Source organism: Bemisia tabaci, chromosome 1 (genome assembly GCF_918797505.1).
Source record: "Bemisia tabaci chromosome 1, PGI_BMITA_v3".
Taxonomy (NCBI): domain Eukaryota; kingdom Metazoa; phylum Arthropoda; class Insecta; order Hemiptera; family Aleyrodidae; genus Bemisia; species Bemisia tabaci.
Window position 1 is genome coordinate 42,242,184 of NC_092793.1, and position 27,963 is coordinate 42,270,146.

Genomic DNA, 27,963 nt, shown 5'->3' on the forward strand with positions numbered 1-27,963 from the left:
ATGTGGAAGTCATCGGCCCGATGCCTGAATTTTGCGCGTGATGCGCAAAATTCAGCAACAATTCTCAGCGACCATCGGATAATGTCGGATTTGTCTGAACTACTGGAATAGATTTGATACACGTTTGGATGAAAATAACTCGAATTAGTGAAATTTCAGCTGTTGAGCGCTGAATATTGACTGCCACATTCAGTCGCCAAATTCAGCGTGTGATTGCGGCATGCACCACGACGATCACCACAGTAGAAAGTATAGTTTTAAATTTATGTATTTTGTATCACTTTTTAGGTCTGTTTCATACATTTCATGGGAAATATATAACAGGTCATTTAGAGTCTTTGATATACTCCGTCGGTGATGGACTCTGATTACCAATTCAAATAGGTCCATTGGATGTAATTTGCAGGAGTTACACAGGTTTCAAGTTTGACAATGGGAAGTTCACAAATTTAATTAAAAAACTAAGTTTTAAATTTGTATTTAAAAAAAAACGGAAGAATGCAAAATTTGGGCTTACATCTAGTCAGAATACCATAAAATGAAATTGAACATGAAACACTTGCTTCAATGAAAATTTTGACTTTCGAACCTTCATAAAAATGATCCTTACAACAGTTTCAAAATGCCACTTAAAATGTGGAATTTTCTTATTGATCCTGTTTAGAATGCGGAGAAAAGAGAGACTTTGGCTGCCAGCCGTGTAAAATTGAATGTAATTTAAAAAACAATTAAAGCCATATGAAGTATGTACTTCATATGGGTATGTACTTCATAGGGTATGTACCCTAAGCTACAAAATGGTGTGATTTTCTTTGTTTTTAAAATGAAGTTTATTTACTGAAATCCACGGAAATTCTGGCGCGAGACGACCTTAAAAACCAACGAAAAAAGGAGGTCATGTTCACAAACACTTCGCCCGCGGTCTGCTGCCGTCCGATCCGGTCTGGAATAGATTGATTTAGTGCATGGCTACGTCATTTGATGTATTATCGAACTCTTGGTTCTAATGTACCTAAACAAACACAGAACCTCGTTTCAGACTCGCGCCTTTTGCGCCATGGTGGTAAAAATGCCTCCAAGTGTTTCTTACAATCGAAATTTCTCGTGTTTAATGACGTGTTGACTGATTTATGACCGGTCAATGACTAAATTTCTATAAATGAACACGATTGGCTCATGAAGAATTTGTAAATAAGGTTATGTTACTCCGTTTTTTGCTTTTTTTTTCCTTTTTCTTTTTGGCGCTTATACGTAGTATACCGCACCTTTGCGATCGTTTTGACTAGAGAACCTGTATAACGAGAGTATGGACAGATGTGAAACTCCGGAAATCCATCAGGCCTTCACCGATGCTTCTGCGAATAAAGTTAGGGCCCAGAAATGCAGCCAACCTATGAATTTCAATTATCCAGAACGATTTACTAATACTATTGTTACGAACCGTCGTTTATTAAGCACTTGTTTGACTCAGTTTTTGCATAAATTTAGGTACTCAATTTTGCGGAAGAATGCTCATTTATGTACATTCTTGGCCATCTCGGTTAGAATTGGAACCTGCAGACTGGCAGTGAAATTTTGTGCGTTAGAAGTTGGTTAGAAGGGTGGCTGCACTTTTGGGCCCTAAGCCCTCCATGAAGCGATCTGTCCATACTCTCGCTATACAGGTACTCTAGTTTTGACCTCCTACTCGATACAATGTATCGAGTGCCTGAGTTGCTAGCCGGAAAGTGACAGAAGGGCTTGTTCTGAATCTTGGAGCTTGTAAAAAAGTTACTACGTAATGCTTCAAACTTTTAGGTTGATCGCTTTTCGTCATTCTCTGTATTTTCTATATATTTTTATATGTATTTTCTCTATATTTTGTTTCTTTACTTATAAAACCGTGCCACGATTATTTAAAAATATACAGCCGTTCAGCCGCCCTCGAATTTGAATATCACTCCTCCATTTTGTTTAAAACCGTGGCTCCGAAGATTTGTACACCGTATTTCTTGAAAATGATGGCGCTTCTGTTGTGAAAGGGAGAATATAGCTGTATGTGCAATCTATGATGAGCCTCGAGACTCTTTAGACCATGTGTTAACCGTGGCCCATACAGAAATCTATTCCCCTACAGTGCCAAACGGCTGCAGTGTCGTCCTGATCCAGGCCTGCCTCGCCTTGTCGCTCCAACTAGAGAACAAAAGGCGACCCTGGCTCCCAAGTAGCAAGGATACATATAGATGGACATAAAATCGTAGGAATGTTGCTATATTATATTTGCCATGCGTATTGCCTACTCCCTCATTTGAAGGCGCGGAAATTATTGTTATATTGTTGCTATGATGTAGCAATAAATTCCGATTATTGGTTGTGTCACCTGTTGCCAATCTGCTAATTGCAAGGCGCAAAAATTATCGCAATAATCTTGCTATTAAGTATGATGAAAAACTCCCACGTGTTCCCCCCCCGTAACTTGTTTTCAAATCTCTAGCATGAATGCAGGAATGTATCGCAACAATTTGATGAAACAACCATTTTTCCTCAATTTAGTCTTCTCGAAATAGCTCAAACTCGATAAACCTGAAACTTTAAAAATTTAAATGCTTTTTTAAAAGGTTTGAATTTCCAGTCAATCGAAATAAATATCGTCTATGCTTTTAACTAAGTTCTGGGAAATTTAATTTTACTTCTTTCATGCCTTTTTTTCCTCCTTTTATTTCGTTTCTGTTTTTGTTACTTTTAATTCTTTGAATTTTTTATTTCATGCAAATGCGCCGGTAAGGGTTTCGTCTCATGTCGGAGCTATATAATGTGTGAACAGTGAGGTACCCGACAGGTAGCCTGGCTAGCTCAAACGGTAAAGGCGGCGCACGGCAGTAATCCGAAGGTTGCGCGTTCTAATCCCGCCTCGGACAGAAGAATTAGCTGCCCCCCCCCCCCAAGGGGCCCCCCCTGAAAATTTTAGGGGGGACAAAAAGTAGCTCCCTTTGACCTAGGAACATCCCCCAAGTTTCAAATCTTTACCTCAATAAAGTAAAAAGTTAGAGGGATTGGAAGGGACTTTTGGAGATATATATATATTATATATATATATATATATATATATATATATATATATTAGGGGGCCCTGCCCCCTGACCGCTACGCGGCCCAACCCCTTGATGGGCGCTTGGTGCGCGTATGCGTTTATGGGAGGTTATGCCAACGCCACAATCGAAGCCGGAAGAATGAGGAAAAATTGAGTAAAAACCTTATACTTTGGACCTTGAACCTTGAACCCTAAGCTATGCACCGTTCCTCAACTCTCGGAATGAGGAGCCCTACACGAGGTTTTCCATTGTTCTATTGTTTATTCGAGTCACTCAGGTAGAATCCCACACCTCGACGTTTCTAGCGGAAACGACATGTCTCTCCCGCTATTAACATTGGACATAAGTGACATGAGCTTTAAAAGCTCTACAACATTAACAGTTCGGGGTTTCATAATTTTTGCACATCTACAGCTATTACAGGTGACATCCATGTAAAGATCATCCTTATCGGTCCGGTAGTTCGCAGAAATAGTGCCTCCAAGATTTTGCTTGTAGCTGTATAATATAGATAGATATAAATTCTACCTCTCCTTCTCTATTGCTAATAACTTTTAAATACCTTCTTTTCATCTATTATTTTAATATAGTTGTATCAACTTTTTTGTATCAGTTGATTATTGCGATTATATCCGTGGCAGCATCACAATATTATCGAATAAAAAATTGCGATTTATGGCGATTAGATCGGTTTGCATCGCAATTTTTTGTTCGATAAAATCGCGATCAATTTTCGTCGATAAAATCGAGAGTAAATCAACATATACCGCGATTTTTGTTTCGATAATATCGCGATAAATTGCCGGGCGATAAAATCGCGATTTCATTGCGACAAAATCGAGGATAATCGCTCAGATGTTGATGTTCCTAGCGTTTTTATTGCCAATAAAATGGCAATATATCGCGATTTTTTCGTTGAAAAATGCTATTTGGGTGCCGGAATTCTAACCTGGAACCTGTTGGTCTAGAGTCAGACGCGCTGACCCCTAGGCCGACCAAGAGTTCGATATCATATCGAATGACGTAGTCACTATATCAGCCTACTGGTAGAAGAACGTGTACAGTCGGCAGTGGACCACCACCAACTACTTCCATTTAGCCCACGAATGTACCATGTGATTGTACAGTCGGACTGTGCGTGTGATAACTGTTTAAATACAGGGTGTTCGAAAAGTTCCCTCCCCCCCCTCTAACTTTTGACCTGATTGAGGTAGAGATTTGAAACTTGGAGGGTGTTCCTGGATCAAAGAGAGCTACTTTTTGAACCCCCCCCCCCAAATTTTTGGGGGCCCCCCTTGGGGGGGTTACGGACCCTAACTTTTTTTTTCAAATGGGAAGACCCCCTTTGTGATACTTCGTTTGAAAGAGCATAAAAAAAGGACATTTTTTGCGCAAATCAGAAGTCATTATCTCAAACCGTTTCAAAATGGCGGCCGGTCAAAGTTCAAAATGGCCGAAAATTGGCACCTCTGCTATTTGCACATGGATTTGCTTGAAACTCGGTATCTGGGGGTATTTTGGCACGAAAAAAACGAATTTGACGTTAGATTTTCAAAAAAACCCTAATTTTTCAAAATGGGCACCGGTTTAGGCTCAAAGTGGCCGAAAATTTGACAAACTTGATTTTTTGCCAATGGATTCACCTGAAATTCGGTACCTGGTGGGGGTATTTTGACCCGAGAAGAAAACGAATTCGACGTTAGATTTTTAAACAAACCCTATTTTTTCAAAATGGCCGCCGATTAAAGTTCAAAATGGTCAACAATTGGCAACCTCAACTTTTTGCCGATGGATTCGCCTGAAACTCGGTGTTTGGGGGATCTGGGTAGGAGACAAACCCAGATACCCCCAAACACCGAGTTAAAAATCTAACGTCAAATTCGTTTTTCTCGTGCCAAAATACCCCCAGATACCGAGTATCAAGCAAATCCATGTGCAAATAGCAGAGATGCCAATTTTCGGCCATTTTGAACTTTGACCGGCCGCCATTTTGAAACGGTTTGAGATAATGACTTCGGATTTGCGCAAAAAATTTCCTTTTTTATGCTCTTTCGCACGAGGTATCACAAAGGGGGTCTTCCCATTTGAAAAAAAAGTTAGGGTTCGTAACCTCCCCAAGGGGGGGCCCCAAAAAATTTGGGGGGGGGGGTCAAAAAGTAGCTCTCTTTGATCTAGGAATACCCTCCGAGTTTCAAATCTCTACCTCAATTAGGTCAAAAGTTAGAGGGGGGGAGGGGACTTTTCGAACACCCTGTATAAAATAAGCAGCATCAGGAGCATAAGTCTCCCATCACCCCGGTCTCCCCTACCAAAAGAATTTTAGTGGTATACTGAGGCTGAATATTCAATGCACAATGACAAAATTGCCAGATTTTTATCAAAGCGACTTGTATGTTTTACTAAAAAATTGTAGAGCGATGTTAATGCGTTCACATATGTTTCAGAAAAAGAGTGCGTTCCTTTAATAACTACTTCAAGAATGTTGAAGTATGCTTCGCTGAGTTTTCAAAGTTCAACTGAACCAAGCTCAAAAAATATTTGGGAGATGATCTCGTGCTTTAAATCATTTTTAAGTATCCTGCGCGAACACTACGACCTAGGTACATATAAGAAAGCAATTTCTCGACTACTTGCCCCCCTCCCCCTCCGCATTCTTTGTACATGGAAATGGTTCGATCTTAACCGTTCTGTCCCTATGGATGTATAAATTGTCGTACAAATGGAGCCTCCTTTCCTGATTGAAGTATTGCATTGCAGGCTGCTAAAGATCCTAGAAGTTTTCCTAGGAATCTTACAATCTACCGCGTCTCTGATCAGCTGATGGTTTCTTAGTCTCCTCCTAGAATTAGAAAATTCAACAAATTTCTTAGACCATGTAGATTCACAAATGTACGAATATAACAACAAAATTGGATCAATCTGACTAGAAAAGCACTTCAAAATTCTGATCACAGAGAATTTACGTGACGAGGAGGCATATCTGAACAACAATTTTCCCCACGCGTTTGTAAATAATCGTAGGACGTCTCTGCCCAAAACGCAAAGAAAATGAAAAGGAACGTTTTCGGAACGAAAGTTACATGGTCAAACGCATTCACATACATTTGCATATTTCCCAGCGCATGAAGCAACCCGTACCTAGGTACATTAGGTGAAACTTTAATGAGAGTAAATTCGTCAGTAAAATTCACCTACAGCATTTCGACGGTGAAATTACCAAACCACGTATCTCGTTTGCGGTGTTTAAAAATCTACGCTCACATTTTATTTTTTTGAAATAGACCAATTCGATATCATTCCTTGAAATTTTCACAGAATTTTCTTCGCACGAAGAGGAAAAATCACAGAAATTCTCAAGACTGGACATTACTTAGTTTTTCATTTAAAAAATAAAGTATGACAGGAAGTCTGCGACGTCGCAAACCGAGATACGTGGTTTGGTAGTTTTACCATCGATTTGATGTTTAGGTACTCTCAGGGAATATGCCGGCATTGCCTCCCCTTCCAACCCCAGGTTTCGAGCGTAACTCAGTTTGTAATCCAAGTTGCGGGTTGTGCGGGATATTAAGTATGTCATTCGGGATTTTTCAACTCGAAATCATGTCGGTAAACCGTAGCGCTTAAAATTAATTAATTTATAATTAACATTTTTTATTTAAGCGTATGATCATACTAACATTTCATGCAAGGTGTTCCAGAAGTCCCGCTCCCCCCTCCAACCTTTTTCAAGATGAAAAAAAGAAACTTTGGGAAATTTAATCTCTAAAGGGACCGTCATCCGGGGGGTGGGGGGGGGGAGTTAAAATTTTTGCCCTTCTTTGGGGAGGTAGGATGGAGGCCCAAAACTTTTTTTTGTTCAAATGGTAACCCCTACCTTGTGTTACCTAATCGGAGGGAATACATTAAAAACTAAGAATTTTGTTGCAAACGCAGATAAATATCTTAATTTTTGACCGAGTTATGATAGGCCAAAGGTCACATTTGACTTACATTTTCAAAAATGCATAGATTTGGTTCAAATCATCAAAGAGACGGGAAAATTTGCCAAATTGTAACCAATTTTCAGTAAATATCCAAGGAAGCAATTTAAACTAATTTTAAGGGACCTTTTGGACCCCTAAGCACGTCAGATCAAAAGTCAAATGAGCCAATTTTCTCATTTTTTGCCCCAGTAATATCTTCGTAAATTCAAAGTTACTTCAACTGCACGTTCTCAAGTCCCTGAATTTCGGGCGAAACTAAAAAAAAAAACAAAAAAAAAACAAAAACAAAAAAAACAAACATAAGCAGGTCGATATCTGAAGTAGAACCACGGAATGCATGGATTTTTAGCTGTTTTGGGCTAAAAAGTTAGAAAAGTTCGATTTTGAACCTGAGCCCAAAGGCTGAGATCATATTCCAGCGTATTACGTGTCTAGGTGTACCTCACATCATATTCGAAACATATAACCAACCTCCTTTGGGCCCAGATCGAAATCTGAGGTAGAAGCGCGGAGAACATGTATGTATTTTGGGCTCCGGAGACATGTTTAGGCCCCCGTTTCGCATTAAAAAACTCGCCGTAAGTATCGGACAAACTCGACTTCTTCTGTTAAATATGCATCGTCAACTGCCAAATATCCAAAAATCCCCCATTTTGTGGGGGCTGATGGGGGGGAGGGCGTTAGGGGGAGGAGGGGCGGACGATTTTGGCCCAAAACGAAACCCCTCCTTTTAGGTGATTAAAATCGACGCAGATCAGAAATCAGACGGCAATCGCTGAAAGAATCGACAGAAAGCTAGAAGAATTTTGTGCGCCTCCAACAAAGGTGGTCCTCCCATTAAACCCCTTAACTCCCTCCGGTGCCGGACACAACCCACAAGTTCCGAAGAGAAAAAGAAGTTTTCTAGCTTTCATTTCATTCTTTAGGCGAATATTGTTTGATTTCTAGTCTGCATAGATTTTAATGACCATAATTTTTTTTCCTTTTAACCGAAAGTGCCGTATGCAAAAACGACTTTTTTCGCTTCCCCCCCCCCCTTAAAACTTATTCAAACTTCGTCTATCAGTTACTAATACAGGAGCGCTTCTTTCCCCAAATTTCCAGACCCCCGAATTTTTTTTTTTTTGGGGGGGGGGGCGCTCGGAAGGTGGAAGTCAAAACCTGTGATCCTCGATATCTTTCGACCGGAAAAACATTTTGAGGCCTGGTTTGGCCAAAAAATCGTCTAAAATTGTGTAATTTAAGATTCTTAGTGGCAAAATCCCAAAATTACATTTGAAAGTTAACTTATATACTTTTTTTCAGTTTTTGAGGAAAAACAATTTCTTTTAAACAGACTAAACTGAGAGATCACATTTTTGTATTTGAATCAAAACCAGTTTTTTAAAATGTTCGTCTTTTTCCGCATCCAACGAGTGGTCATGAAGCTGGGGAACCGAACGCCTCCGGAGTTAAGAGCGATTGAAGTTTCCGCTCAACGCGCGCCGATCGATTTTCGTGCGCCAAAATATGGTTCCAAAGCCGGATTTGGGTGTTAATGAATCAGATTTTATGTCCAAACCGTGCAAAATATATTTTTAGGTATTTTTGAGGGTCGCTGAGTTCAAAAATTACAGATGCTTCCAAAAATTCACTTTTTTCCCCGTAGCGTTACTTGAGAGGCCCACCGAGTGCCTCGAGTGCCGACCGACCTGCCGCTCAGTGGGCCTCTCAAGTAGTGCTACGGGAAAAAGGTGAAATTTTGGAAACGTCTGTAATGTTTGAACTCAGCCACCCTCAAAAATACTTAAAAATGTATTTTGCACGGTTTGGACATTAAATCTGATTCATTAACACCCAAATCCGGCTTTGGAACCATATTTTGGCGCGCGAAAATCGATCGGCGCGCGTTGAGCGGAAACTTCAATCGCTCTTAACTCCAAAGGCGTTCGGTTCCCCAGCATACATGACCACTCGTTGGATGCGGAAAAAACGAACAATTTAAAACACTGGTTTTGGTTCAAATACAAAAATGTGATCTTTCAGTTTAGACTGTTGAAAAGAAAGTATTTTTCCTCAAAAACTGAAAAAAAGCACATAAGTTAACTACAAATGTAATTTTGGGATTTTGACCTTTCGGATCTTAAAGTATGCAATTTTAGACGGTTTTTTGTTCAAACCGGGCCTGAATATCTTTTTTCGGTCGAAAGATATCGAGGTTCACAGGTTTTGACTTCCACCCCCCTAGCGCCCCCCCAAAAAAAATTTTGGGGGGTCTGGAAATTTGGGGAAAGAAGCGCTCCAGTATTAATAACTGATAGACGAAGTTTGAATGAGTTTTAAGGGGGGGGCGAAAAAAGTCGTTTTTGCATTCGGCTCTTTTTGGGGGGCTTGAAACTTCGGGAAAAGATGGGGAGTTGTTAGGTGAATGAATAGGGCAAGTTTCAAAGGTATCCGCCCCGAGCCCCAAATGACCCTTTTTGCACGTACCTACTCCTTTTTTTCGCAGTCCCTCAGCCTCAACCACGAAGTTAGCACGCATCTAGTAGAACACTATCACACTATTCTCCCAAAAACAGAATGAACAGATTTTATACCTATCCTCTTACCTTGGATGAAAGTATCAAATCGTGGTTGCGGTTGGATATAACCTATTCTTTGCGAGTGATGGTGGTGTTCAAGGCAGACGCGTTGTCCATTCGGCCACAGGTGCTTTGATACTGAGTGAAAGATACAGTCTGGTTTTAAATTAATAGCATAGGCCTCCTCACCGTTTACATTTAATACTGAATAATATTGACTTGATAAATTCTCAATCAGCTGGTGTAAAGGCAGTCAATAGTTTTTAATGAAATGTTCTCCGACATCTCTGATCTCCATAAGCTGTATGTGATACTGTATTAGCATTACTCTTTGTCCAATGAGATGAACCTATCAGACATGATAAAATATTTTTTTGAGTGCTGTGCGGGGAAAATCGATTCAAACTCAGGAATCACAAAATAATCATAAAGCTGTAAAGAGAAGATTGCAATCTGGTAGGTGGTCATAGAGGCTGCTCCCCTAAGAGACAGAAAGAGGGTTGGGTTGTGATGCTTTCAGCCGGGCAGAGTCTACTGACGATACTAGGTTGACATGGATAGCACTATGGGAGCAATCTGGCAAACAAGAGTGTCTGGTGTGCAACAAGATCCAGGTGAGTTCCCAAGGCTACATCCAACTCGTCACAATTGATGTTCGATGGGTTGAATTTGGTTAAATGCAGAGGGAGTAGGGTATAACGTCGATTCTAGGTTAACATGAGCACAGCTATGGGAGGGGGGGATCTGGCAATTTTAACAGTATTCGGTGTGTAAGAGGAGCCGGGTGAGTTTCCATATCCGCGTCCAGCTCACTGTGTTCGATGTGATCAGCGTGGATTCGCGGTGTTGCCATTTAACCGCAGGCTTCTGCGGCGAAACGTTTGGGGAAGCCATCTTATTGGCTGGGAGTGCTTTCAATTCCTGCAACAGATTCCAATCGTGTGTATAAAGAAACCGTATGAAAATCGCAATTTCCAACAATCTTAATGAGTGCGTAGCGAATTTTTGCTGGAGCGAAAAAAAGGAATGCCTCTATTGGAAAATGACTCAAAAAATATGATGATCATATACTTCAGCATGATCTGAAATTCATGCCTATATTAGGGTGATTTCACGATAGGAGATTTTAAAGTCGGGTCACCGTGGGTCATAAACAACTTACGGCAAAACGATTGAAAACTAAGTTGATAAATCAATTTGAATGATGCCCCTGTGCTTATCCATGTTATAAAATAATAGCTCGCCGAGATAGCCGTAGCATCAGACGCAGCATATAGCCGGGATCTGCTCGCTGTGCAAGCTGTCACGCCTAGCCAGGGGGTGCCCCTGGACACCCGGTTTCTCGCTTTGCAATGAACTTGCGACTCGCTCCGCGAGCCCACCTCATAGCTATTGTCTATTAAAATAATATTAATAATAAGGAATGATAAAAATAATAATGATATTAATAATAATAAAAATAATCCTGATACCGAATTTCAAGAAAATCGATCGGAATGCAGCCAAGACATCATATCAGGCCACGGCTGCCATCGTGGATTTTACAATTTTTGAAATCGGACCAAAAATTCGAGTTTCCCGTCGGAAAATACCCGCTCATGTCGAGTTTCACGAAAATTGATCGAAGTGAAGCCAAGACATCATATCAGGCCAGGGTCGCCATCTTTGATTTTCTAATTTTGCAAATCTGACCAATCATTCAAGCTTCCCGTCGAAATGGTATTTTTCGACGAGATACTCGAATTTATGGTACCACACTTCGATCTTTCGCTGCTCCTCGATCGATTTTCGTAAAGTTCGGTAACACGGGGTTTTTCAACGGGTCAAGTTTTGGTCAGATTTTCAACATTTCCATGGCGGTCGCGCTATAAATTGCGGTCCCGGCTCCTGGAACATAAATTTCTATAAAACTTGGTGAAAAAGAAGATGAAGACGAAGATGTTAGGTATCTTCTCGTCAATGTTAAAAACTATGTACTTAGGGCGGTGGCAGCCCGCGGAGCGAGTCGCAAGTTCATCGCGAAGCGAAGAACTCGGGTCCATGGGGGAACTCCCCGGCTAGGCGTGTCAGCTCGCCAAGCGAGCAAATCACGGCTAGTTACTCCATCTAAAGCTGCTGTTACCTTTCACTCTGCCCCCCTAGAGAAAAATTGGCCAAAGCGATTTCCCTGAAACTTTATACACACTTGGCAATTGCCGTGAGGAGTTGATCAAGATTATTCCAATCAGAAAACGTAGCCCAGGACGCCCGCAAGAGAGAAAAGTTGTTTCTCCCTATACTAATGCATTGGGGATACGAGGTTATTCACACGCACCGCGCCGAACAGGTTCAATCTTGTCGCGTAACGTCACAGCATTATATACGAAATTTCAGGTTTTAGGGGGTATTTTTCGACGGATTTTTGTGGAAATTGGTCGCGGGGGGTACTTTCCGGCGGAAACTAGAATTTTTGGCCAGATTTTCAAAATTTTCAAAATCCAAGATGGCGGCCGTGGCCTAAAATGCTAAGTCGGCTCGTGTTCGAGGGATTTTCGTGAAACTCGATATCCGGGGGTATTTTTCGACGGGGAAGGAGAATTTTCGGTCCGATTTTCCAAATTCCAAAATCCAAGATGGTGGCCGTGGCCTATTATACTGTCTTGGCTAGAGTACCTGTATAGCGAGAGTATGGACAGATCGCTTCATGGAGGGCTTAGGGCCCAAAAGTGCAGCCACCCTTCTAACCAACTTCTAACGCACAAAATTTCACTGCTAGTCTGCAGATTCCAATTCTAACCAAGATGGCGAAGGATGTACATAAATGGACGTTCTTTCGCAACAATGAGTAAATTTATGAAAAAACTAAGTCAAATACGTGCTTTATAAACGATGGCTCGTAACAATTGTATTAATAAATCGCTCTGGATAATTGAAATTCATAGGTTGGCTGCATTTCTGGGCCCTAACTTTATTCGCGGAGGCATCGGTGAAGGCTTGATGGACTCTCGGATTTTCACATCTGTCTATATACTCTCGCTATACAGGTCTAATCTTGGCTTCATCACATCGATCGATTTTCGCAAAATTCGGTATCAGAGGGTATTTTTCGACGGGAAACTAGAATTTTTTCATATATTTTCAACATTTCAAAATCCGAGATGGCGGCCGCGCTCTATCTTGCGGTCTTGGCTCCAGGAACATAAATTATTGCAAAAAAAATGAAGACGAAGATGTTGTCTTCTCATCAATGTTAAAAACTATGTGGGGCGGTGGCGGCCCAAGGAGCGAGTCGCAAGTTTATCGCGAGGCGAGGAACTGGGGCCCAGGGGCACTTCACGACTAGGCGTGTCAGCTCGCGAAGCGAGCTAATCATGGCTAGTTAATTATATAAAGCTACTGTACCGAGATTTCATCAACACTTTACAAAAAAAATCTCGAAGCGATTTCCTTCAAACTTGGCAAGAATGTAGCTAAAAAACACCTTTACATGCCTGAAAAATCAAATTCAGAAAAAAATACCGCTGAAGCCAAAAAGAAATAAGGTTGTTTCTCCCTATACTAATGCATTGCACGTACGATACGAGGTTATTCACGCGCACCGCGCCGAATAGGTTCAATCCTGTCGCGTGCCGTCACAGCATTATAGACAAAATTTCAGGTTTTAGAGGGTATTTTTCTACAGATTTTTGTGAAACTAAATATCCGGGGTACTTTTCAACGGGAAACTCGAATTTTTGGCCAGATTTTCAAAATTCCAAAACCCAAGATGGCGTCCGTGGCCAAAAAAGCGAAGATGTTATATTCTCATTATTATTGTACTTTTCTCAAAAGAATACATAGTTTGTGGAAATAAACTCATTGAAAGATGGACCGTAGCCAAGTCTTTCAAAGCTAGAGCCTTTTAAAATTGCTGAAATTTGAGGGTTCATAAATATTTTTCAAAAGGTGTTAAAATCGTAAAAAGTTGTTAAAAATTTAAAAAAGATTGTTAAAGTAAAAGAGTTGTAAAAAAATATATAAATAAATCTTCTAATAATAATAATCTAATAAAATCTGATTGGTTTTTTGCATTATTTTAACCATTTGTGTTAATGTATTAAAGTTCATGATAATTAATCCGTGGCAGTGATAAGCTACATACAAATCCATGTATGTATGTTAACCTTGTTTCAAGTTGCAAATTGAAAATGATAAAAAAAATTGTCACGTTACATTATAACCCAATGCAGAGTTATCGTTGAGTCAGGAGTTTATCTCCTTAGGATTCCACAAATTTCTCTTTAGGTGCTTTAATGCATCTGTTACCTTTAAATATTTAAAAATCAAGTTGGTACAACTGGTATACCGCGCTTTTATTTCACTTATCTCAGGTGAGCTTGTTTCGGAAGTCGTTTCCATAGAGTTCACAAATCTGGACAGTTGATATTCCACGTTTTCCTTTCGCATTTTTATTTCTTCTATAGATTCTTTTTTTGAGGTTTCTGCTTCATTCGCTTTCATCTGCACTGCATTTTCTTCTTTACTCCGTCTACCTGTCGGTATGTTATGCCTAAATGCACTTTCGCGCTTAGATAGGTAGGTATTTTATGCCTAAATGCACTTTCGTGCTTAGATAGGTCTATGCCTAAATGCACTTTCGCGCTTATGACTTAGTTAGGTATTTTATGCCTACGCTTTGATAAGTCTTTTTGTGAGACATGGAGGTGCAAGACCACCATGGACCCGAGTTCTTCGCTTCGCGATGAACTTGCGACTCGCTCCGCGGGCTGCCACCGCCCTAAGTACATAGTTTTTAACATTGACGAGAAGATACCTAACATCTTCGTCTTCATCTTCTTTTTCACCAAGTTTTATAGAAATTTATGTTCCAGGAGCCGGGACCGCAATTTATAGCGCGACCGCCATGGAAATGTTGAAAATCTGACCAAAACTTGACCCGTTGAAAAACCCCGTGTTACCGAACTTTACGAAAATCGATCGAGGAGCAGCGAAAGATCGAAGTGTGGTACCATAAATTCGAGTATCTCGTCGAAAAATACCATTTCGACGGGAAGCTTGAATGATTGGTCAGATTTGCAAAATTAGAAAATCAAAGATGGCGACCCTGGCCTGATATGATGTCTTGGCTTCACTTCGATCAATTTTCGTGAAACTCGACATGAGCGGGTATTTTCCGACGGGAAACTCGAATTTTTGGTCCGATTTCAAAAATTGTAAAATCCACGATGGCAGCCGTGGCCTGATATGATGTCTTGGCTGCATTCCGATCGATTTTCTTGAAATTCGGTATCAGGGATCTTTTCAACGGGTCAATTTTTGGTAACCCAAACCAAAAAATGCGCGCGAAGCGCGCACCCCGGGGTGATTGGGGGGGGCGAAGCCCCCCCCCCCCCCCCCCCAAAAACCGCCGCGGAGCGAAGCGGAGCGAAGCGGAGCGCCGTTCTTTTCTTAACATAAAATGAGGGTATTTTCGAGATTTTTGGCGTAAAACGAACCTTACTGAGCTTTAATTTCGACGAGTGCGGGCAAATTCAATATTTGATATGAACGGCAACTATTTGGAATGGCGTGAGGCCCTCCTGCCTCCCATAACAGAGAAAACCACTGGAATCACGTTTTGCTTTTCAAAAATGGAGCTGAAATATAACTTCATTTTATCGTAAAAATGGCATGAAGTGGTAAAAAGGCCTTAGAAATTGTGTCTTCTTCTTTAGAAACCAATCCTATATTATTGTTTGGTAATATTTTGCTTAAACCTTATGGTGACAGCACTTATAAGTACAACCCTGCTAAAAATGACCATGTTGGTAACAAATTGGTCTGGCGCAACATTGTAGCAACAGGGTGAATGGAACCTGTAATCATAAATGATATCAACATGTTATCACCATGATATCAACATGTTACCAATATGATGTCACACACTGGAAAAAAAAGTTCAAAAATGCCAATATGCTTCTTAAGCGCGCTGCACGTTCTTGGGCTTAATTTTCATCATGGACACCAGAGAAGTGACGCTGAGAACCCGACAATCAATGTTCACCGGAATTAAGCCGCGCTGCGCCCGAGTTCCCCAGCGATCACCCATCGAAGTACTAACTACGCCCGACGTTGCTGAACTTCGATGGTCGCCCGAGTGTCGCTGCCACTCCGCCACGGACGCTCGCGTGGGGGAGGAGGCTAATTTAGCACTAATAAACGTCCTCAGATCTGGTTCAATGATTAGAAGCAATGATATTCTTGCAATTCTGTACAACATTCAGTTTCTCAATGAAGGATACAAAAATAATATAAAGTAGATCAAGTTTTGGAGAGAGAGGAGTACGAACAACACATGAAAAAAATAAAATAAAATATGGACGGATGAATAGTTATTAAAAATGAAAATATTAAAAACGAAATAAGATAAATAAATAGGTAATATAAATTGATGAAAAATGGATAATATAATAATTTATCAAATTAATAATTCATTAATAATTTATTATAATATATTATAACATATATCATATTTATTTTATTATGATTTATCATATTAATAATATAAATTCGTAATATTATTGAATAATTTTTATAATGACTGCCTGGTCCCATCTTAATCAAGCAACATTCCTTTGACTTTAAGCCGCAGATTTAAATGAAATTTTATTCAATGCACAAATGAGTTTCGAACGTAAGATAAATAAAAAGAAAAGTCTAAAGGAAAATTTACTCCCGGAAAAAATATCGACATGGATTTCAAAAATTAATAAGGCCACAAAAGTATGAATAGGAAAATCATATTTGAACATATCTGTAAATCAACACATACAATATGGATTACATTTTGCAATAAAGAACCACTATTTCTGGCTCATTTGAGAAACAACATATGTGCCATTGATTTCCCTATGAAGATACGTGCTTTTATGAGAGAGCCAGAGATAGTGGTTCCTTATTGCAAAATGTAATCCATATAATAAGACGCCATCCGAACGTTTCCGAATTTCTCCGAATATATACTGAAAGTTCGATGCGAATAACCGAATGATCGGTTTCCGTGACCTTAAAAGTTCGGTAAAACCTTACCGAACTCGGTTGGTCGTGTGTTCCAAACGCCGTAATGCCCTTTGGTTCACAAAACCCAATACTTAGGTTTGTGCCACCGAACAACCGTATACCGAAGGGTTCGGTAAAAATCACCGAACTTTTTTTTTTTAGTGCAATGATATCAGTATGTTCCCATGATGCGACAGATACCAACTTTCCATCAACTCTTTATCATCATGGTAAGAAAGTCCAAATTGATATCATCATGTTAACATATACTTGTGCAATGTTGTTAACAACTTTTTTTTTAATCATGTTTATATCATATTGGGACTTGCCATATTGCTAGCATGTTGGTATCGTGTTTGTCTTTTACCCCAAGTGTTGATATCATGTTGATACCACGTTGACATCATCATGATACCAACATGAGCGTTTTAGATCCTGTTGGTAATAACATGGTCTCAACATGTTACCAACATGGTCATTTTTAGCAGGGACAGTTTTATGCACAAGACACTTGCCCTCAAAGCAGCGTATACTGACCATTTTTCAGTTGGGACACTAGATGATTGCCAGGATGCCGGGATTTTTGACGTCGCACGTCGCGGCAACCGTGTTTTATGGCCTATCAGTCTAGGTTGGAGCGAAAAAACATTTTTTTCGAAATCTGATGGCGGGTAGTGAAAGGAAGTTGCCTTTTATAGCAGCAAATGGACGAGAAGAAAAATCCTGGATCCATAGGACAACAATTTCGTCGAAAACATGAGGGTCGAATTTTTAAAATCTCAAGTTTTCGTTTATTTTACCGTGTTTTTTAATAAGATAATTTCTAAATGATTAAAAAGACACAGCTGATACGTACCGTACATGTAAAAAAACTGACTTATCAGTAATGGTTTTGTCGAGAAGACTTCAGCGAACAATTTGATGGCAATTTTGAAACTCCTGACTCCGTCTTTCATCCATAATTTTAGTCAGGGTATCGATTTTAGTGGTCGAAAAATTGAAATATCGATATAAAATATCGTTTTTTGCGATTCTTTGTAAAAAAAAAACAAACTATTTTTTGTGTATAGCCCAAGAAATTTTGATTCATCGATAGGTACAAGTCTTCGATAAATCAAAATTTTAACATCTAAAATAGTTTCCTCGTGAAAAAATACATACAGCGACGGGTTGACACCTGCATAAAGTAATTAGAAATGTCGACAACTAAGGTACGATTCGTACGGGTTTCCAAAGTGAATTCGCTGAAGAGTCATTCCACGCGAAATCGTCCAGGGACTGTTGCTTGACCGACCCTGAGGTTTTTCTTTTTTATAATTTGGTTATTTGTTAGTTCATCCAATAGAAGCACAGGAACTACTTTTTCAAATTTTTTGAACACCCTGGTATCCGTGGCGGTTTTGTACAGTTGAGGTTTTCAGCTGAATTTCGATAAAATTGGCCTTCAAGGAACCGGGCGTATCTCCAGTTCTGTTTGATTCACGGAATTGAAACAAAACTGACGTAGGTAATACAACTTTTTATGATCTACTTTTCTAAAATTTCTGTATTTTTAAGGGAAAAGAAGTTAATTTTGGACTGAATCGAGATGTATGTGGACTGCGAAACGGTGAAATCCTCTATTTTAAGGATTTTTTTAAAGAGACGAGAAAAGTTTGAGACCTGAATTTTTCGTTGATTACCATGCAATAAGAGAGTACGCAAAAAAAATTTCTGCAAGATGCGGTTTGTTGTTTTGTACAATGACACTTTATCTCTCGTTCATGTGTTAAAAAGCTCTGAAAAGGACAATACCGAGAACTCAATTTCATTAACGGAACACGCTCTAAAAATCTGAAAACTGAAGGCAAATGTTTCCATGAAGGCCGACTTTATCGGAATTCAGCTGAAGACATCAAATCTATAAGGCCTAGTACATTACCAAATACAGGGATTTTGGGTCTACAGAGCCAAGCAAAATCCGGTGCGTCTCTCCTACATTCGATGATTATAAAATGATTATATTAATATTTAATTATCGAATCCACGCTGAAACTGGTGCGGCCTCTAAATATCGTCGAATCAGCCTGAAGTTTCTCAGGAATCAGTTTTTTGCCATTTCGAACCGATTTGGGTCCCGTCAAAATTTCAGATCCTCGATTTTTTGAAACACCCTAGAGATCCCCTGTCATTCCCTTCGAAGCATAGGGGCTTCCCTCTCCATTCCCCAGGGAAAATGTTTGTCAGGGTATAAGTTGTAAAGCATCGAAAGTACCCACATAGCACAAAATCTTATGTCAAAACTGTTACATATCGTTGGATGTTGACTTGATATCACCAACACTAATGCAGTATGATATTAAGATTGTCGGATAAAAGGTATACCGCGTCAGCATTAATTTAACACTGATACCTTCAATTTATCAAACAACAGTATTGAATCAATGCTGACGAGGTAAAAAAATAACCCCCCCCCCCCCCCAAAAAAAAAAAAAAAAAAAAAACACGAAAAAAAAAAAATACAGGAAGAAAAAGAAGCCTAAGAAAACACGGTGTTAATCAAAGTTATGATGAAAGTCGAGCCGCGCACTGACGTAATGCATGCTATAACAGCCTTAACAAGCGTGATTTTAACCCATTCACCATCAACTCTCTGTGACTCAGTGACAGAGTGCTGGGCTGTCACATCCGCGGTTCGGGTTCAAGTCCACCCGAGGGCGTCCGGGTATTTTACGCTACTAAACGTCGCAGGAATTTAAGTAAGTGGTTTATAATATTCAATACTTGTATACTTGTGTAATTCATGTTTCAAATGTAATAGATGTGCAGTACTATGAAAATGACGGTCATCGTCTGAACTTTCATATCTACTTGGCAGAGTGCGCTGAGTGTACAGACGTGTATACAGAAGCAAATAGTGCCGTTAATCGTTGATAGAGGGCGCATGGTATTAATGGGTAAACATTCCGATAAAATATTTTTAAAATATTTTCAAAATAACTTCGGTAAAATATTTTTTAAATATTTAAATGGTGGGAATATTAATATTTTAAAAATATTTTGAAAATATTTTTGTGCTATCTGGGAAAACAATGTTTCTTTAAGTGCAATTTTATAACCTCAGCTTTTAAAAAGCTGGTGCTGTAAAATAGCATCCACAGAAATGCTGGTATTCTTTCTAAACTGGAAATAAGAGTAAAAATTTTGAAATACCACAATGCGGTTTTGTATTTTTGCGCCCAAGCCATTTACCTATGCCTTCTTACAGTAACATCAAGGTTACTGCAATATCATCAATATTATACGAAGAACAAACTAGTATTGCATACGTATTGTCATTGTCAAGGTAGTATTGCATACATATTGTCAGTGTCCTGCAGTGTTCTGATGACCTTGTCATAACCCTGATTTCCATATGAAATCAACCTTTTCGGTCAATACTGTGACGATATTTTGACTGCTCCAAATCAGTGACTAATAAATACTGACAAAGTCGCTTGATATAATATTAAATCAGGATACATCAGCATTATATAATTACTGACACCACTGACGTGTCAGTGCTATTGTAGTATTATATCAATATTCTGTGCTATGTGGGAGATAAAGACGCAGTTTTCTGTAGCACTGTATCCGTTCCCAACTTCGGTGACGTCTTTGCAGGACACTGTAAGGTCCTGTATACGTTTCCCATGAATATAGTTCTGTGATGCTCCGCTGTACATGGTGAGCTGCAGTCATAAATGTTCCTGTGGCATTTTCCCTGAAGTTCTATGATGATCCACGAGACACCGTGAGAGGTCCCACGAGAGAACATACAGGGTTATCCAAAAGTCACCTACCACCCCTGTAACTTGTTTCCTAACTGAGATAGAAGCTTGAAACTTTGGGAATGTTCCTCGGTTTAAGGTAGCAACTTTTTGGTCCCCCCAAAATTTTGGGGGGTGGGGGCTAACTTTTTTTTTTTCAAATGGAAACCCCCCTTTTGTGACACCTCATTCGAAAGATAATAAAAAAAGAAAAATTTTGGCGCAAACCGCAGGTCAAAAAGTTGATTTTTGACAAAATGGCGGCCGGTCAGAGTTCAAAATGGCGGAAATTTGGCATCTCCGTTTTTAATCGGCGGATTGGTCTGAAACTCAGAATCCTGATGTTTTTCAGTACGAGAAAAACGATTCTGGCATTAGTTTTCCAGAAATATCAGTCCTTTTCAAAATGGCGGCAGTTAAAATGACGACTTAGAGCAGGAAGTGGATATTTAGGCTGCTCATCGTCGGATTTGTATGAGACTTGGTATCCGGGGGCATTTCAGCGCGAGAAGAACGAATCTTTCATTGGATTTTTTAAGTTTTTAAAAACTTCAAAATAGCGGGAAAAATGCGTATGGCGATGGTGGATGTGGATGTTCCGTTATTTTTCCGCCACCATTTTGACGATATTCAATGTTTCAAAAATCAAATGAAAGATTAATTTTTTTCGAGCCAAAAACCACCAGAGTATTGACTGTTGTGCAAATCCATCGGTGAACAGCCGTGATATGGATTTTCCGTCATTTTTTCCCCGCCATATTAAAGTTCTTAAAGCATTCAAAAATCTTATGAAAGATTCGTTCTTCTCGTGCTGAAATACCCCCGGATACCAAATCTCATACAAATCCGACGATAAGCAGCCTAAATATCCACTTCCTGCTCTAAGCCGTCATTTTAACCGCCGCCATTTTGAAAAGGACTGATATTTCTGGAAAACTAATGCCAGAATCGTTTTTCTCGTCCTAAAAAACATCAGGATTCTGAGTTTCAGACCAATCCGCCGATTAAAAACGGAGATGCCAAATTTCCGCCATTTTGTCAAAAATCAACATTTTGACCTGCGGTTTGCGCCAAAATTTTTCTTTTTTTATTATCTTTCGAATAAGGTGTCACAAAAGGGGGGTTTCCATTTGAAAAAAAAAGTTAGCTCCCACCCCCCAAAATTTTGGGGGGACCAAAAAGTTGCTACCTTAAACCGAGGAACATTCCCACAGTTTCAAACTTCTATGTCAATTAGGAAAAAAGTTACAGGGGTGGTAGGTGACTTTTGGATAACCCTGTATGAGTCACATGTACACTCCCATGGGAGAACACGGGTCACATGTCGGCTCCCAGGGGAGCACATGTGGTGTCTTGTCATTCCCTGAGGGAGCACGTACATGTGATGTCGTGGGTAATGTTGCATCGTGTCAACAAACCCAAAATCTGATCATGTAGTCAACAATTGTTGACGCCGTGCTCTGGAAGTAAAACGAAAAAATGGGCCCTGAGCATGTTTTTTTTTATTTTTTTATTTTTTTTTTTATTTGCACAAAATAAATATCACTTGTACAGAGGATGCATTTAGACATATAAAGTCTTTAAAATGCTTATTTTTAAATTAGCTTATAAAATTCTAGCTATTACCTTAGATTTTACATATTGTATACTACCTAAAATTATCTGGAGTAAAAATAAAACATATTTATTATAAAATAAAAATGTCTTTTCATTTTAAATGAAATACGACGGGCTGACTCGTCCTAAAATCAATTGTCTCCTGACAAGTCCATAGAGCAATAGGAGGCGCTCAAGATTTTATTTATAGAGTACCCTGAGCATGGTGTTAACGATCACGGTATTAACAGACAGAAAAATATCTTCCTCACTAGTAAAATTAAAAAAATTAAGTCTACAGGAGAAGTTTGGGTCACGTTTAGTTAGAGTAAGTTAGGCCAGGTAAGGTTCTAAGTGGGTAAGGTAAGATCGGAGAAAGATTGGTTGAGTGAAGTAGGGTTACTTGTAAAGTAAAGTTAGGTTAGGTTAGGTCAGGTCAGGTCAGGCTAGGCTAGAGTAAATGACACAAGAGAAATAAGACTTAAAATTTAAGTTTTGTTGACACCGTGATCGTTGACACCATGATTATCTTTCATAGGAGTCAGAATTTTTATTTTTTGATGATCATGGTGTCAACAATAGGTACTTAGAAAAACTGTTGGTTGACATCATGATCATTGACACCGTGCTACGTAATCATGTCGTGCGTCATTCCCCTGGGAGCATATCGACGGTGAAACTACCAAACCACGTATCTCGGTTTGCGACGTCGCAGACTTCCTGTCATACTTTATTTTTTAAATGAAAAACTACTTAACATCCAGTCTTGAAAATTTCTGTGATTTTTCCTCTTTCTGCGGAGAAAATTCCGTGAAAATTTCAAGGAATGATATTGATTTGGTCTACTTCAAAAAAATAAAATGTGAGCGTAGATTTTTAAACACCGCAAACGAGATACGTGGTTTGGTAGTTTCACCGTCGATATGTGATCACGTTTCATTCCCCTTGGAGCACATGTGATCACGTGTCATTTCCCTGGGGAAATTGTTGGCAGGGAGAGCGATATAGGCGATATGAAAATATTACAGCTGAGGATCATAATCTTAATCTTAGGATTTTGTATCGCCCCTACGCTGGCTACCTATAGAAAGTCGTATCGCCTTTACAGCCGGACTGTAAGATTTCTATCGCTCAAACAGCCGAGCTGTAGAAGCTCTACCTATCGCGGGCAATCAAGAGGCGTATCGCCAGCGATAGAGCGACCTATCGTCGCTACTGTCACTGTCAGCGATAGAAAGGCCGATCGTCGCTACTGCTTGGCGATTGAGTCGCTGGCAGCAGCTGCGGTAAGCCTCTATATTATGTACTGTTGCTCAGCAAAGTTGGACTGCATTTTGCAATTTAGAACTATAAATTCTGGCTCTCCTGAAAAAACACTTATGTGCTTAGGAAAACTAATGGCACATACGTAGTTTTTGAACCGGGCTAGAATTTATAGTTCCAAATTGCAGAATGTACCTAGTCCAGTTATCCCAGAAAAATCATAAATCTGGGAACTCCTTGAAAAATTTAAAAAAAAAATTGACATCCCAAGAAGAAGTGATCGCGATAAATAGCGATTTTATCGGTTGGTTATTGCGATTATATCGGTGGCAGTACATCGAGATATTATCGCATTAAAAAATTGCGATGGATGACGATTAAATCGCTATACGCACCGCAATTTTTGGTTCGATAAAATCGCGATCAATTTTCGTCGATAAAATCGAGATGTAATCATCATTTATTGCGATTTTTATTTCGAAAATAGCACGATCAATTTTCGTCGATAAAATCGAGATTTAATCGTCATTTATCGCGATTTTTATTTCAAAAATATCGCGATAAATTGTCGGGCGATAAAATCGCGATTTATCGCGATAAATTGTCGGACGATAAAAGCGCGATTCTATCGCGATAAATTGTCGGGCGATAGAAGTACGATTTTATCGCGATAAATAGCGATTTTATCGGTTGGTTATTGCGATTATATCGGTGGCAGTACATCGAGATATTATCGCATTAAAAAATTGCGATGGATGATGATTAAATCGCTATACGCACCGCAATTTTTGGTTCGATAAAATCGCGATCAATTTTCGTCGATAAAATCGAGATGTAATCATCATTTATTGCGATTTTTATTTCGAAAATAGCACGATTTTATCGCGATAAATTGGATTGCATTTTGCAAAAAGGAACCACTAGCATTGCAATGATGCTAAGATTGTGCAACTTCATCCTTTGCAATAAAATTGCGGAAATCGTGAAAAACTATGAAATTTAGATGGTAATTTTTGTCTTAAATTCACAGTTTTTAGCGAGTAAAATAAAAACTGTTAATGGATAATCGGGGTTTTCCTCCAAGACAAAAGAAGTTGCACAATCTTAGCAACATTGCAATGCTAGTGGTTCCTTTTTGCAAAATGCAATCCAATTGTCGGACGATAAAAGCGCGATTCTATCGCAATAAATTGTCGGGCGATAGAAGTACGATTTAATCGCGATAAATTGTCGGGCGATAAAAGCGCTATTTCATCGCAATAAATGGTCGGGCGATAAAAGCGCGATTTTATCGCGACAGGATCGAGGTTAATCGCGCAGATTTTGATGATCCGCCGATAAAATCGCAATGAATAGCATTTTTTACGTTGAGAAATGCAACTTCCCAAGTAGCAGTGATCGCGATAAATTGCGATTTAATTGGAGAATGTATCGCGATTTTATCGACGTCGCGATTTATTGCAATATTATCGGGAGAAAAATCGCGATAAATTGCAACAAAATCGCGATATTATCGAACGCGATTTTATAGAGATAAAATTGCAATAAATTGCAATTTTTCATTAACGCATGAATGACGCATATGAAAGATGCTTCTATTCCGCCGCCGCCGTTTTTACCGAGATCCGTTGGTAACTTAACCATCTCATTTTTTTTTATCAATTATTAGTATAATGTTACAAAGACAGACTGGTAAGCTTACCTGAAAACCGGTATTTTTACTGATTTTTTCAGGTAAGAATGCCACTTTTATTGGTAATCAATCCCCGGTAACTTTACCATTTTATCTCGGTAATTCTACCACAGTCGATAAAAACTATTGGCGTTTTTCCCAAGGTCCATCGGTAACTTTGCCATCTCACTATTATTGGTAATTTTACAGAGACAGAATGATGAGATTACCAATAGAACCTTATTTTACCAACCGTATTTCAAGGTATGAAATAAAATACAGAGGAGGGAAAATTAAAAAAAAAAAAAAAAAAAAAAAAAAAAAAAAAAAAAAAAATCCGTAAAAAATCGGTGTCAGTCAACGCAAAGACATAAGTTGTGAGGTTGCGAAGCGCCGATCCATGTATAAGAGGCTTCAATTCGCACACGCAAGTCATATAGCGGTCATAGCATAGTGACAATGTGCTGGCCTTCCACCGTAGCGATTGGGGTTCGAATCCCCGCGGAGGCTCCGGGGATTTTACGCTCGTCTTCGTCAAAGGACCTGACGGCTGAACCTAACGGCAATCGGCTGACAACTTTAACCCCTTTTTTTTGGCGATTTTATCAATCGCTAGGATCATCAACATCTGAGCGATCATCCTCGATCTTATCGCGATAAAATCGCAATTTTTTCGGGCCGATAAAATCGCAATAAAATCGCGAAAAGATCGAGGATAATCGCTCAAATGTTGATGATCCTAGCGATTTTATCGCCGATAAAATCGAGGATAATCGCGACTTTATCGGCGATAAAATCGCGATTTTTTCCGTTGAAAAATGCTACTTGGGTTGGGATCTTCAGAAGTCCGCCTTTCGTACCTACAGAAAACGGAAACCCTCTTCGGGTCCTTCTAGAATCCAGCACTCACATAAATGCCTAAGATCTAATTATTTGTATCAGCTTGGGGGAGGGGGTTGAATAATGAGAATATAAGCTCAATTTACGCAGGCGCACGTAAGCATATAAGCTCCAAGAGTTTTTTTTAGCAGGGTTTTGGAACCTACGGGCGGCTTTTTTTAGCAGGGTTTTGGAACCTATAGGCGGCTGCAGGTACAGCATTTTTAGGGCTGTGGGAATTTTCTACAGCCCGGACTGTGTTTTAAAATACTATACTTATACAGGGTTATCCAGAAGTCCGGGACCCCCCTTATAACTTTTGAACAAAAAATGCTAGAGATTTGAAATTTGGGGAATGTTCCTAGGTCAAAGAGAACTACTTTTTGGCGTACCCAAAATTTTGGGGGGCGCCCCCCCCTGAGGGGGGCGGACCCTAACTTTTTTTTTTCAAATGGGAACCCCTATCTTGTGATACATCATTCGAAAGGGCTTGAAAAAAGAAAACTTTTGGCGCAACCCGATTGTCGATACCTCAATTTTTAACAAAATGGCGGCCAAAAAATGGCGGAAATGCGTTTTTTGGTTATTTACCGACGTATTCGCTTGAAACTTGGTTTCCACAGGTTTTCGGGCACGAAAAAAACAAATACGATATTGGATTTTCAAAATACCCGAGCTTTTCCAAGATGACGGCCGAAAAATGGCGGGAAAATAAGTTTAAATTGGAATGTGTCAGATTTCCTGTGCGTTGCTCTCAGCCAGTTGAAAATCGTGTTTCCTGATTTGTCATTTCAACTACCCAGGACTCACCACGGGGAGGTGGCTACGCGTCGAGTCCCACCCGTGCCTCCCCTTCCGCCCGACCACTGAGGCACATTTCAATAGCGTTCGCTAAAACGCGGGACTCGACGCGTAGCCACCTCCCCGTGGTGAGTCCTGGGTAGTTGAAATGACAAATCAGGAAACACGATTTTCAACTGGCTGAGAGCAACGCACAGGAAATCTGACACATTCCAATTTAAACTTATTTTCCCGCCATTTTTCGGCCGTCATCTTGGAAAAGCTCGGGTATTTTGAAAATCCAATATCGTATTTGTTTTTTTCGTGCCCGAAAACCTGTGGAAACCAAGTTTCAAGCGAATACGTCGGTAAATAACCAAAAAACGCATTTCCGCCATTTTTTGGCCGCCATTTTGTTAAAAATTGAGGTATCGACAATCGGTTTGCGCCAAAAGTTTTCTTTTCTTAAGCCCTTTCGAATGATGTATCACAAGATAGGGGTTCCCATTTGAAAAAAAAAGTTAGGGTCCGCCCCCCCCTCAGGGGGGGGCGCCCCCCAAAATTTTGGGTACGCCAAAAAGTAGTTCTCTTTGACCTAGGAATATTCCCCAAATTTCAAATCTCTAGCATTTTTTGTTCCAAAGTTATAAGGGGGGTCCCGGACTTCTGGATAACCCTGTATAGCCGGCTGTATAATTTGGTATCCAGCTTTTTTTTTTACCAGGGTCCCAAGTAGCATTTTTCAATGTAAAAGTTGCAACAAGTTGAAACAATTTTGGTATTAGTTGCAACAATGTTTCAACTTTCGGTCAACTTTTGGTCGATAAGTGCCGATTTTCGGCAATCTGATCGGAAGACAAAGTTGCAATCTGCTGAGATTGCAAAATTGCTGAACCAAAGTTGTTTAAAATCTAAATATAGGCAACCAGCGATACTCTGAAGTTGGAACATGTTTCAATTTAATTGCAACTAGTTCCCACAATTATAGCTCCTTCGGGGGAGAGAGTAGGCAATCTGCACATCGATCTATTAGTTGCAAGAATCAAACGATTTTGTTGCAAGTTGTTGCAACCTCTCCTACTTATTGGGGTGTCTGAACTAAGTTTTGATTTGTTGCATACCTATCCTGCTAAACAAATTGGAGGGGCGTACTTACGTTTGTCGTTTTTACGTGCAGGGCTGAACGGAGAGACTAAGATGCTCGAGGTAACTCGAGAGAGGTAAAAGTAAAACTAATTGCGCTCCAAGGCAAGAGCGCAATTCCGGAATTTGCGTAGTAATGAAGCGACGAGCACAAGCTGGACCTGAAAGAAGAGGGGAAAATGGTGCTAGAGGGAGCACTGAAAGGCACCA

The 27,963-nt window shown here is 39.7% G+C and overlaps 1 long non-coding RNA gene across 1 annotated transcript; it reads right to left on the minus strand.

Moving 5' to 3' along the window:
- Positions 1–462: 462 nt before the first annotated feature.
- Positions 463–27,963, minus strand: LOC109032784 (uncharacterized). The gene is made up of 3 exons (XR_002008956.2): positions 27,767–27,963; positions 9,643–10,536; positions 463–5,910 (listed from the first exon to the last, which is right to left on the minus strand). It is a non-coding gene; the product is annotated as an uncharacterized lncRNA (long non-coding RNA).